Source organism: Limulus polyphemus, unplaced genomic scaffold (genome assembly GCF_000517525.1).
Source record: "Limulus polyphemus unplaced genomic scaffold, Limulus_polyphemus-2.1.2 Scaffold5293, whole genome shotgun sequence".
NCBI lineage: Eukaryota > Metazoa > Arthropoda > Merostomata > Xiphosura > Limulidae > Limulus > Limulus polyphemus.
In genome coordinates, this window is record NW_013670903.1 from 13,757 (window position 1) to 27,164 (window position 13,408).

General features: G+C 35.4%; 1 long non-coding RNA gene across 2 annotated transcripts in view; it reads right to left on the bottom strand.

The window, feature by feature from the left end:
• Positions 1 to 13,408, bottom strand: part of LOC106472391 — a 32,094-nt gene that overhangs the window by 11,024 nt on the left and 7,662 nt on the right. Inside the window, exons 2-4 of one of the 2 annotated variants that reach the window (XR_002613454.1) lie at positions 7,981 to 7,988; positions 7,935 to 7,937; positions 476 to 596 (exon numbers count right to left, since the gene is read on the bottom strand). This is a non-coding gene — a long non-coding RNA (uncharacterized LOC106472391). Of the gene's footprint in view, positions 1 to 474; positions 597 to 7,934; positions 7,938 to 7,980; positions 7,989 to 13,408 lie in introns of those variants that run through there. The other variant, XR_001291600.2, reaches the window with a different exon arrangement.

Sequence of the window (13,408 nt, forward strand, 5' to 3'; positions counted from 1 at the left end):
AAGTGACACAAAAAAAATTGATTTTTATCTGTTTTTTTTAATATTTGCTTTTAAATTAAGACATTGATTAATTTATAGTACTAAAATTTAAATTATATTCTACAGTTTGATACCAAAAATTATTGACATAAATTAATAAAATAGTAGTTCAATAAAATTTTGAATGTGAGTCAATAAACAAGATGATATGGCTTTTCACCCATGACCTGTCTCGAAAGGGTTAAGGCAGCAGCAGATGAAATAGCATGTTGTACACAACATATTTACCTGCAATAATTTGTCCCAAAAGTTAAAATAAGCTTAATACAATGATATTGATAAAACTTCCCTTATTTCAATCTAGATATTGACAAGAGCAATCACTCTTTCCAGCAGTGATCTGTAGCTCTCACAAACACGAGAATCTGACACAACTTTAACTCACAGCCAAATGAAAAGTTTTGTATTAGATATTTAATTTCACAAAATATGATACCTCAATGTAGTTTAGACAACCATCATTTGGCACAAAAGCTGTGATTTTCTTTCCATTTTTGATCAACTGGACTCGCACACATTTTCTAATAGCAGAGTTTGGCTGTTTAGCTTCAACACCCCTGAGAAAAAAAAGTAAACAGTTTATAGTAATCAAATAATCACTAGAAGTATATGATCAGTAAACAAGTAACCACTGGAAGCATATGACAAGTGAATACATCATTAAAAGCATATGATTGGTGCACAAGTAATAACTGGAAGCATATGACTAGTGCCTAAGTAACAAATAAAAATAAATGATAAGTAAACAAGTAGGTTCTGATGAAAGTGCTCAAGTATTGTTTTCAACTTTCACTAAAACCAGAATGATGTTTGTACCAAAGATATTTGGCAGCGAGATCTTTAGGAGTTTACACATGGAAAAGATGAACTTGAAATACACATACTGGGTTACATATAAAAGTTACAGAAAATAATCAAGCATGCTGATAGTAATACACCTGTTAAGTTTCAACTCTGGGTTTATGGAAATGATGAGGCAGGTGCAACACATTTGGGACAATATACCATTTTATGAGTAAAGCATTAGCAGCTTACACTGATGTAGAAAGGTCACAGTTAAACTTGTTCTGTGTGATGGATCTGGTGCTGTTTTTCATCTAGATGCTCAGACAAAGACAGTTAGCTTCATAGCATACTGTTTGGCTTCTTCTGATTTGCATGATTTTTCTATAGCTTCCAATCAATCTAGCCACTAGAAATTATCAACTCTCACAAACTTGTACTGAGTAACTAGTCTCAAACACTGCCACTTCCATCCCAGGCATGACAATAATCTAGTAATATGTGACACTAAATGTCTACTCTTTAAGAAACAGCAATTAATCACCGAAGATATGGTTGGTGTTACTACAATATCAACTTATGAAAAAACATGAATTAGTCACTCGGTATGTGGTTGGTGTTACTACAATATCAACTTATGAAACAACATGAATTAGTCACTCAGTATGTAGTTGGTGTTACTACAATATCAACTTATGAAACAACATGAATTAGCCACTCAGTATGTAGTTGGTGTTACTATTAGATCCTCAAGAAATTAATGTTGCATTATGGAACACTTTTATTAACCACCACCTCAAAAAATGTATATCACGTATAATAGTTAAATGAACTGCCTAAACTTTACATTAGTGTAGCCTATATAATGTGTAAAGTTTAGTATACTCTAATCCCTTATAGTGATGGCACACGACGAGACACACATTCGGCATGTAGTGCTGTTTGAATACAAGAAGGAAAACAACGCCTCTGTAGCCACAAAGAATATCAAATAATTTTATGGAAATGTTTTGAACGTTCGTAAGTATCAACAATGGTTCAGCAAATTTCGTTCAGATGACTTTAGCCTTAAAAACTGTGATGGCAGGGGCCGACATGTTGGAATTGATATTGATGCTCTGAAGACGCTTGTTGAGTCTAACCCCAGGCAACAAACTCGTGAAATGGCCCTGAAATTGCATGTCTCTCATGAAAAAATACGTAAACATCTAAGGAATATGGAAAAACTCCACAAAGAAGGTGTTTGGGTGCCTCACGAACTCTCCGATGATCATCGTTTTCAACGTGTGAACGTTGCTTCGTCTCTTCGCCCTAGCCGCCCCTAATTTAGCACTGGTGTAAAACTATTCAAGGGCTATCTGCCCTAGCCGCCCCTAATTTAGCACTGATGTAAAACTATTCGATGGCTATCTGCCCTAGCCGCCCCTAATTTAGCACTGATGTAAAACTATTCAAGGGCTATCTGCCCTAGCCGCCCCTAATTTAGCACTGATGTACTAGAGGGAAGGAAGCCAACTCTTGGACTACACTTTACCCACAACTGAAAGGGAGAACACGTTTGGTTACGGGATTCGAACTTACAACCAGTAGCTTGCGAGTCGAGTGCCATAACCACCACGCTATGTCAGCCTTGGTGGGGTAGAATGAATAGTTAATAACACTGATATCAAATACAGCAAGTTGAATGGTACACTCTGTAAAAGGTGGTGGCATGCCATTCACGTAGGGCTGAAAAGGCCGTATAATGGGAACTGTTGAAACTATATATATATATATATCACCATGATAATCCAACAATAACTCAACTTGTGGCTTTGCATGTATGTATCTCCAGCTAACTCCCCCCTCTCCCAATTCTGGAGCTGGTCCAATGGATTTCAATATCTAGGCGCAGTCACCTACAAAGGGGGATAAAACGTCTTCGGAAGGTCAGCTAGGCATAATGGATACCTAAGGGCAAGTTTTCAGGGTCACTGAATCCAATTCTAGCAGCATATTTTGTGTCCCTGGTCCCCTGAGGATCCCGAGGGCGCCTTGTTTGAAATTATGAAGTTTTGGATATGTGGTTGATGTTGATCTGTGAACACCAGATTCTGGCTATGTGATTGATGGTGATCTGTGAACACCAGATTCTGGCTATGTGGTTGATACTGATCTGTGAACACCAAGTTCTGGATATGTGGTTGATACTGATCTGTGAACACCAAGTTCTGGCTATGTGGTTGATACTGATCTGTGAACACCAAGTTCTGGATATGTGGTTGATGGTGATCTGTGAACACCAAGTTCTGGATATGGGGTTGATGGTGATCTGTGTTTAGGTGACCTACACGTGGCAGATTTTCTGCTCATTAAGTTTATTACAAAAGTTTCTTTTGTATAAAATCCATCTCCTTTCTGTGACTACTGTTAGCCTCAGATTGAGTGTCTGATAGAAGGCTTATTACACAGAGAGCTTTTCTGTGTGTTATTAATCAGTGATGTTAGCAGCGGCTATTATAAATAAATATCCACTAACAGCAGCTGTTATAAAGAAACATCAACCAATAGCAACTGTTATAAAGAAACATCAACCAACAACAACTGTTATAAAGAAACATCAACCAACAGCAGCTGTTATAAAGAAACATCAACTAACAGCAGCTGTTATAAAGAAACATCAACCAACAGCAACCGTTATAAAGAAACATCAACCAACAGTAGCTGTTATAAAGAAACGTCAACCAACAGCAGCTGTTATAAAAAAACATCAACTATCAGCAACTGTTATAAAGAAACATCAACTAACAGTAGCTGTTATAAAGAAACAAGTTAATTCGCAAGTGGAGGGTCATGGGTTGGAATCCCCGTCCCACCAAACATACCTGCCCTTTCTAACGTTTGGGCAATTTAACTTTTCACTATTTCACCGTGGGTTGGTGGTCAGTTTTTAGACTTTCAACGCTAAAATCCGAAGTTAGATTCCCAGCAGTGGACAGAATGCTAAAATTCCAACAACACAACTCTTTCTTTTTCTTTTTTTTACCACAGTGTACAAAATAATACTTTCACATCTCTATTCTTCAAGACGTGATGCCACCAGTTCCTCAGCCTCATCTAATTTCACGAGTTCTATACATGACGTCACCACGTGACCTCACTGCTGCTCGGTATGCTAATCCCCGTAAGAAACGTAAATAAGTATTCAACTGACTAGTGCAAGTAGGACATTTCTAACACAAGCCTTTTCTCCAATCCTTTAACAAGGCTAACGATACTTTAAAATCTGTTTTATCAATTTAGATCTCAGCCAACCGCCCACTTCCGTCTACGTTAATAAGGTACATCTACTCCTAACAAAATTATTGGATCATTAGATATGATAATAAAGTCAGCACCACGATTCAAAGTAAAGAAAATTACAGGAATATATCCTAGGAATATAATTTAGCGTAGTGAGGAATTATCAGATCATTAGATATGATACGTCCAACACTATCATTGAAGGATTAAAAAAAAATTAGGCCCCCAGTGGCACAGCGGTATGTCTGCGGACTTATAACGCTAGAAACTGGGTTTCGATACCCGTGGTGGGCAGAGCACAGATAGCCCTTGTGTAGCTTTGTGCATAATTAAAAACAAACAAACAAACAAAACAAATAAAAAATTAAATAATAGAAAACAAATTTCTTTGGGTCAAAGTTCAATGATAGTTTATAGAAATACAACAACAAAAACTGTTTCCAAAGAAAAACAATTTAATAAAAAACTCAAGTTCTGTCAACACTAAATTTCTCTTAATAACACCTTAATTATCTTAATAACCAAATAACGATTAAGTCGAACATATGGATATATAAGTTGAACGCGGAGATTATAAAATGTATTAGTGGATTATAAGGAGGATTAGAGAGGTGTTAAATGTTTTGTAGAAGAAAAATATAACGGAGATTACTTCTTTGGGGGAAAAAAATGTAAAGAAGATTAGTTTTTGTGTTAGGAAAATTATAAACTATTATATTTTTTAGGATAGAGACTGTTAAAGCGGATTTATTATGTGTAGAACAAAGATTATAAACACGATTATATCCAACATTGTTTTAACACAGATGTTTACAATTTGTTTAATAAATGTTAGATTATAATTTTGATACCAAAACTTCAGCTTAAAATACCATTTGTACATTTTATATTTATGCAAGTCAGCGAATTTGATGGGTGATAGTTTGAAATTAAGAAGAGCAGGAAACAATTGGAACCTCCAATCTGTTCTTCAATTTCACAGGAAAACTTTCGAGACAAGTTGAAGTACTCAAGAAATTGTTGAACTTCATTTATTGATCCAAGAATTAAATTGTTGAACTTCATCCTTTGATCCAAGAATTAAATTGTTGAACTTCATCCTTTGATCCAAGAATTAAATTGTTGAACTTCATTTATTGATCCAAGAATTAAATTGTTGAACTTCACCCTTTGATCCAACAATTAAATTGTTGAACTTCATTACTCGATCCAAGAAAGACGTCAACATAGCGTCTGTAAAATATTGTTGTCTAAATGTGAAATATATATAGAATTGCGTCAGTTTAAAGATTCAGTGATTAATTAAATTTAATAATCACCACAGAAACAAAAACGACTCAAAGTGGTAATTTTTTACAGAGGTTACCGGATTGCAAGTTTTACAAGAAACTGAAGTTCCATAGCATTCATTCTGCAATACTGCATATTTACGAATAGCTATAAATGTATATATGATACTACATAGTTAAGTATAACTGCAGGTACATTAGTGATACTGCATACTTAGGTATAACTACAGGTATGTTAGTTAACTGTGTTTTACTTTGTGTTGTTATTCTCTTTCTCTATATATTGTTAATCAATACCTTATATCATGAACCATGTTAGTGGTTCATAATAGGGATCGCAACATTAGATGACTGTAGCATGTAGATACTCAATGCTTTGTACACTATACAATAGGTGTCTTTAGGGAGCGAACCCCTATATTATGTACGAAGTAAAGGATTAAACAAAAATCAATACACAGTCCTTGAGTTATGGTTATGTCTTTCAACGAAACATCAGCTATTCTTCACATGTTGGATATATTTTATAATTATATACACAATTTCATGCTTTTTTGTTTGATTGTTTTTTAAAACTTACATATCAAGGCTTTGGAACGATTTCCATTTTTTTTATGGTTCAGAACAAACAACAACAAAAATCTTGGTAGGTAAAAATCTCTTATCGACCCCTCGAAATAATCCTTGTGTTTGTATTGTGGGTTAAGAATCCAGGTGTTTATGTTTGTATTGTATTAAAATCCACGTACTCGTATATCGTTTAAGATTCCAAGTATTTGTAATACAGTTTAAAAATCCATGTATCCGTAACGTTGTTTAAAAATACAAATGTTTGTTGCAAGAAACTCGAGAAGGGAGGGATACGTACGATACCTTTTGTTAAAGGTTCTTTTAGTTCATTGAATTCCCACATTACTTATTTTGATAAATTATTTATCTTTGTGAACTTCTTCTAACTTAATGAAACTGTCAATAGATTATCTGTGTGATTTATACTTGCATTAAAAAGGAAACTTACCTCCCCCTATATATTTACAAACACTTTAAAAGTATGCATGCTTTTGTATTACTAGAATATACTTAGGCCTAGTCCAAGTGATAAATTAACCAAGTGACTAACCTTACATACCAATAAGTGAAAGAACTGATTTATAATTTCCTCTTCTAGAACGTGACCTATATAGTCAAGGATTTGTTACTGTCAGCCACCTAGGAGCTACTAGGGAAGTTACAAGTATTTGTTGTAAAGAAAGCACTGTGGTCTCGCAGTCAAGGCCTGATATACTAGATAGTTTAACCAAATGTAAACAAAATTATAGAGTTAAAACGCAAATGTCGTGATTGTGGAGATTCAGTTAATGTGGAAAGCTGTTTGTTGGTGTTCTTGTGCGTGACTGATAAGAATTAAAGTAGGCTTAACTTCCCTGCTTGACGCACACAAGCAACATTTGTATAAACAATTTAAGGAACTCTTAAGTTATCTCGTTTAGTTATCTCTCTAAGAATCGTTTTGCTTCAGTGTAATAGAAACACATTCAGAAATATCAGTAGTATCATTCCATATATTACAAGGTCTGTAATATTTAGACTGTTATAAAACTCTATATACTAAGTTGTTCCTTTAATTACCAACATAACATGTGGTACTAAGTAGTTCCTTTGTTTACCAACGTAATATATGGTACTAAGTAGTTCCTTTAATTACCAACAGAGCGTACGGTACTAATTAGTTCCTTTAATTACCAACAGAGCGTACGGTACTAATTAGTTCCTTTAATTACCAACAGAACATACGGTACTAAGCAGTTTCTTTGATTACCAACAGAACATATGGTACTAAGTAGTTCCTTTAATTACCAACATAACATGTGGTACTAAGTAGTTCCTTTAATTACCAACATAACATATGGTACTAAGTAGTTCCTTTAATTACCAACATAACATATGGTACTAAGTAGTTCCTTTAATTACCAACATAACATGTGGTACTAAGTAGTTCCTTTAATTACCAACGTAATATATGGTACTAAGTAGTTCCTTTGTTTACCAACGTAATATATGGTACTAAGTAGTTCCTTTGATTACCAACATAACATATGGTACTAAGTACTTCCTTTGTTTACCAACATAACATGTGGTACTAAGTAGTTCCTTTAATTACCAACAGAACATATGGTACAAGCAGTTCCTTTAATTACCAACATAACATATGGTACTAAGTAGTTCCTTTAATTACCAACATAACATGTGGTACTAAGTACTTCCTTTGTTTACCAACATAACATATGGTACTAAGTAGTTCCTTTGTTTACCAACAGAACATACGGTTTAGAAATATTTAAAACAACTGTTATGTTAGCCCACACTAATATATCTACAACTGTTATGTTAGCCCACACTAATATATTTAAAACAACTGTTATGTTAGCTCACACTAATATATCTAAAACAACTGTTATGTTAGCCCACACTAATATATCTAAAACAACTGTTATGTTAGCCCACACTAATATATCTAAAACAACTGTTATGTTAGCCCACACTCTAATGTTTACCGTCAACATTTATTAGAGAAAATTACCAATACTTTTCTAACTAAGAAACTCATAAATCCATCAACAGTACAGAAACTTCTGGTATATTCTTGCATTCCAAATTATACGTTATAACGTATAATACGTTATTATCTCAACCCGATTTCAAATCAGATTTTAAACCCACATCACGCAAATACATTTACTCAGTTCCTCATGATTCTTGGCTTGTGCACGAGTGCAGACTGTAAGGCCCCCTACATTGTTAAATCCACAAGACATCTGAAAATTAGTGCTAATGAACATATGGGTATTTCCATCAGAACGCAAAAAAATAAAAAATTGAGTACCCCCTGTGTTTCCTCTATTCGTTAACAGGACGCCAGTTCAACGTGTCTTATTTCATTATCCTCTTCAAATCCATCACTAGTCTAGAATCATTGATTAAAGAAACCTTCCACAACAAATAGCGTTCTCTAACCCTAAATAACACATTTAAACTGCACGTTTTTAATACGTATAGATAAACTTGATGTTACCCCTAATTTTTGTACGTTTTCTTTCTCTAACTTCTCCTCTTACACACTTTCCATACGATATTTTTTGTTAAATGTAGCATTGCAATTTTAATGATGTCCAAATATTGATGTAATAATTTCTTTATATTCCGAAGATGGAATCTCTAGAATTCTGAAACGTCTCCTTTTAAATAAATAATGATTTTACTCGTAAATATCGTAATCCGTTTTATTACCAAACTTCGTTTTCATTCAAATACATAATGCGTTTTTATTTCCAGTTTAACCAGACTTCAGACACGTGGGAGCAGAATAAGTTCGTTTTCTATTAATAAAATAGTTCGTAACGCAGTAATAAACACGAGATATACTTTTCTTTGGTGTTTTTTTTATTCCGTTTTTATTGTCGTTTGTCGAGTTTCAAACGAAGTTACTCGAGGGCTATCCGCACCAGCCGTCCCTAATTTTAAAATGATAGGCTAGAGGGAAGGCATCTCTACCACGTGGGCTACACTAATCGAATATTGGAATTTGACCGTCACTCTTATAACGCACTCATGACCCTAAAGTACAGAACGCGAGGTTTTATTCTTTTTAGCGGTAACATGGCTTGAACCACGGATCCACAATCTAGCACGCTCGACCCTCGTTTTTATCATTTGCTCCTCACCCATTTCCATCACATGCCTAGAACACACATGTGAAATAGAACCAGAGTTTCACCACGTGCCTTGAAAACACATGTGAAATAGAACCCGAGTTTCACCACGTGCCTAGAACACATGTGAAATAGAACCCAAGTTTCACCACATGCCTAGAACACACATGTGAAATAGAACCCGAGTTTCACCATATGCCTAGAACATACATGTGAAATAGAACCCGAGTTTCACCACATGCCTAGAACACACATGTGAAATAGAACCCGAGTTTCACCACATGCCTAGAACACACATGTGAAATAGAACCCGAGTTTTACCACATGCCTAGAACACACATGTGAAATAGAACCCGAGTTTCACCACATGCCTAGAACACACATCCCATAAACTCTAATATTTTTTTTTAATAGCTAAAACTAATGATAAACACTCTGTTATTGGAATGAAACTTACAGCAACTTTCACATTCGCCATAACAGAGTTTAATAACTGTTTTTCATCAACATTTAAATAATGGATGTGGTTTAGAAATGTCGTGAACAGGAAGTCATACGCATACCACACAATACAGAGAACAATACATATAGATTTGATCGCTTATAAGTTATTCTCCCAAGGCCACTCAAATGGTTATTGTTTTTTTTTTGTAAACAATCAAAACGTGCTCGAAGAGACGGGAAATAACATACACACTTACGTACAACGAATAATGTATTTTTTAACGTGATCTGCAATTTTTTTTTCATATATATATGCTAATGATATGTAAACATAGCTGATGAAAACAATCTGATTTTATTTGCATAGAGCTAATGAAATATTCTTCCTAGAATTAGCTATATATATATATATATATACCTACGATTGTGTTTGTTTATTGTTAAGCACAAAGCTACACAATGGGCTCTCTGTGCTCTGCCCACCACGGGTATCGAAACCCGTTTTTTTAGCGTTATAAGCCTTCAGACTCACCGCTGAGTCACTGGGAGCATTCCTACGATATAACCCCCCTCCCCCAGTGGCACAGCGGTAAATGTGCGGACTTACAACGCTATAAACCGGGTTTCGATACCCGTGGTGGGCAGTGTATAGAGATCCCATTTTGTAGCTTTGGGCTTAAACAACAAACAAACAAACATACGAGATATAAATATATAACGACGAATATAATCTTGTCTGCCCACCACCAGTATGGAGCAATTTTTCTGTTTTTATCCTGACTCTAACAGGCTCGTGGCTTCCGCAGTCCTGCTAATCTTGTTACAGGGTTAGACTAACTAGCGGTAAAATTATTATTTATCTCCATGGTTACGTGATTCAGTTTATCTCCATGGTTACGTGATTCAGTTTATCTCCATGGTTACGTGATTCAGTTTATCTCCATGGTTACTCATACAGTAACGAGTCTGTTTATATCACGCAGTGTAGTGTTAGTGGTTGAGACTCTACAAGAAATCCACTCAACATTTTGTCATTACTAATAGAAACCTTCTAAAAAACCGATTATAAGCGAACTCATTTTACGTTTCGACTTTTCCACAAAAAGTAGGATTCTTTAAACTCGAAAACATTTTATTATGCTTATTTAATAATTAAACAGGGCCTGGCACGGCCTTGCGGTTAGGGCGCCTGACTCGCAATCTGTGGATTAAGGGATCGAAAACACGCTCGCCTTTCTGCATAGCCGTCCCTAATTCTGAGGCAATAGAGTAGAAGGAAGGCAGCCAGTCAACAGCGCCCATCTTCAACGCTAAGGCCACTCTTATCTGACGAACAATGGTATATGACTGCCACACTTATAACACACCCACGACTTCAAAGTGCAAGAGTGCGGAAACAGGTCACGAACTTCGAATCTCCATATTGACAGTGTGAGAACGCCTAGCCCGTGGCTACGCCCAGCATAGCGTGTTTGACGTAAAATATTCGCTAAACAATTGATTATATGCTTTTTGTTGGATGTATTTTACCAACTTTGTACAATTCTCTTCATAACCGGTTATGTACTAGATACGTTACCTCCTAGTGGAAAACTTTTCGTGTACATGTACGATTAAAACCACAAACTGCTGAACACCAGAATTCCTTTAAGATACACTAGGAGTAATTTATAGACATTATAAAATAATTTTTAGGTTTCAGGTCAGTGGACTATGACGAGATAAAAAACATTACACATATTGCTAACAGATCAAATAAACACAATCGTCATCGAGACAGGCTACAGCTCCCTCTGGCATGTAATGGTTTGTACGTCGTTATTCACCGTGTTTGGCCTACTTTATAGGTTTGAGAGTATATTTCTTACTTGAAACACTAAAAAGAAAAAAAAATATTAGCGAAAATAACTGTGAGTTAATGAATAGTTGATGTGTAATAACCCGAGGATAAATGTTGGACCTGAATATTCAATCGTTTTTAGATGAAAAAAACCCGAACAACTTGTATATCAAAACATTTATTAAATGAAATAGTCTCCATTCTTATCGATGATACTTTTACATCTTATAACCAGGTTGTTAATGCTCTGATTAATGAAATCACTTGGCTTTGAAGCAAAAAATGAATTACTCCTTTGATGTCCCACCAAATGCAAAGCATCACTTTCTGCGGATGAAGTTCATGTTTCTAGGTCGGAAGTGTTTTTTTTATTATTTTTTTTGTCTAGGGCTGAGCCGTTGTTTTTGGCGTTTAATATTCGCATAGAGAATCCATTTTTCTGTCCAAAAATGGTTCACGTGCCAAAAATAGCCTTGAATAGTTTTACACCAGTGCTAAATTAGTGGCGGCAAGGGCAGATAACCCTTGAATATCTTCGCGCATATTTCCAAAGAAACAATACAAGCTACTAATCTATCTGGTTATCTACCCACACTTTGTTTTATGCGAATATCAAACCATTTTAAACTTAGACACGTGTTTCGTCACTTTCTCGGAACCTAAGCCTAAATAGGTTTATTATCTCCGGATTGTACGATCCAAATATGCTTTCCCACTCCTTCTAGAAGTTTATCTTTTTCCAGTTAATAAAGAAATAGGAATAGACCTGTATCTACAACATTAAGCTCTTATCGCGGTGAATCATGGGTAAAAAAAATAGTTTCTTCAGGAACGTGCATGAATGAGACACGAGAAAAGTGACCCTCGCCACCCTCATTTCTTTTTATTTAGACATAGTAGACCAACTTAACAGGAAACCTAGATAGTTTCCCGTTGTTATTTCACGCTTTTGGGTGTAAATCTAACTTTATAGTTTCTCAGAAGAGGACACGAGTTTCCGGTTTAAACGACGACTGTGCTGCTACACCTGAAGACAAAACCGGATTAATTGGTATTACTGTTCTCCAAAATCCAGAATTTAGTGACGAGACAGGTTTGTTTGTTTTTTTTACTGTAGATTCATTTCAAAGTTTTAAAAGTTTTAAGTATACATATACATTTTTCATGATATAATTAGCGATTTCTAAACTGAAGTTTTATATATATATATATATATTTGGATATTTGTTTTTGTACTTATGACTGATTGTTTGAAGTTAAGCACAAAGCTACACAATGGGCTATCTGTGCTCTGTTCACCGCGGGAAATCGAAACCCGGTTTCTAGCGTTGTAAGTCTGCAGACATACCGCTGTGCCCCTGGGAGGGGGCTTGTTTTGGGAAATTACCCGGTAAAGTACTTGAAGTAACAGTAGAAGAGTAACTGGGGACAAAGTGGAGACTTCTTTGATGTCAAATGTTCTTCTTCAAATGAGCACCCTAAAAATTCTTTTAAAGAAGCACCTGACACAAATAATAAAAATGTAAATGTGGGCGTGGCAGTCCTTTTGTTATACGATCTATATATTCTGTTTGAAAGAGAGTCAATTTAAACTTTTTTACAGAAAAACCTACAAACATGGAAGTGCCCTCTTCCCACGTACCGAGAGCTGTTTTATTTTAAAAAGCGCCATCTGGTACTAAAGTTGTAATTGTGGACATAGAAGAATTATCTACCTTAACTTGCCATTCTTTTTTTTTACTACGGGTTACGGTTCGAATCTTGTCACCAAACTTGTTCGCCCTTTTAGTTCTGGGGGGCGTTATAAAAGGTTGGATCAATCCCACTATTCTTTGATAAAAGAGTAGCCCAATAGTTGGTGTTGTTGACCAGCTGCCTTCACTCTAGTCTATCACTTCAAAATTAGACGGCTATCACAGATAACCCTCGTGATGTTTTGTACATAATTCAACAAATAAAAGTACTGAAGCCAATGTTCAAGCAAAGAATGCAGATATAAAAACAAACTTAGTACCATATTT